Below are 579 nucleotides of genomic sequence, written 5' to 3'. Positions count from 1 at the left end.
GTTGTGCTGTGGCGTGTCAGCTGGTGTGTGTAAGAACAATGATGTTTAAGGTCAAAACCAAGAAATTCAGACATTTCTTTCATAGCTTGATGTATAAAAGCTGGACCATTATCACTGCTGAGTTTAGTGGGAATTCCCCACCGTGGGATGATCTCCCTAAGGAGAGCCTTGGCCACTGCACCTGCATCCTGTTTGGGGAAGGAAAAACTTCAACCCATTTGCTGAACATGTCCACCAACACCAAACAATATTTATTTCTTTCACATAGTGAGAGTTCTATGAAATCCATCATCCAGTATTGAAAAGGGCCTTGCGGTGGTGGGTGACCGTGTTGCATAACCTTAGGAGCTCCCGCAGCATTATGTGCTGCACATGTGACGCACCTTCATCAGAGGCAAAAGCTGAAAATCCTCTGGTATACCAGTTAGCATTTATCGCTATACTCATACCCCCTTTGCCCACGTGGTCCTTTCCATGTGCGAGTTTAGCATAGAATGGAAAGAGGGCACGTGGCAAACATGGCTTTAAATCAGGCCCGGACCAAACTTTATTAGAAAATGTGGCTCCAGCTTGTGACCA

This window comes from Morone saxatilis, unplaced genomic scaffold, assembly GCF_004916995.1.
Source record: "Morone saxatilis isolate NCDOM2014 unplaced genomic scaffold, NCSU_SB_2.0 Contig9, whole genome shotgun sequence".
Lineage (NCBI taxonomy): Eukaryota > Metazoa > Chordata > Actinopteri > Moronidae > Morone > Morone saxatilis.
The sequence above is the reverse complement of the archived record's forward strand: the minus strand, read 5'-3'. Positions refer to the sequence as shown.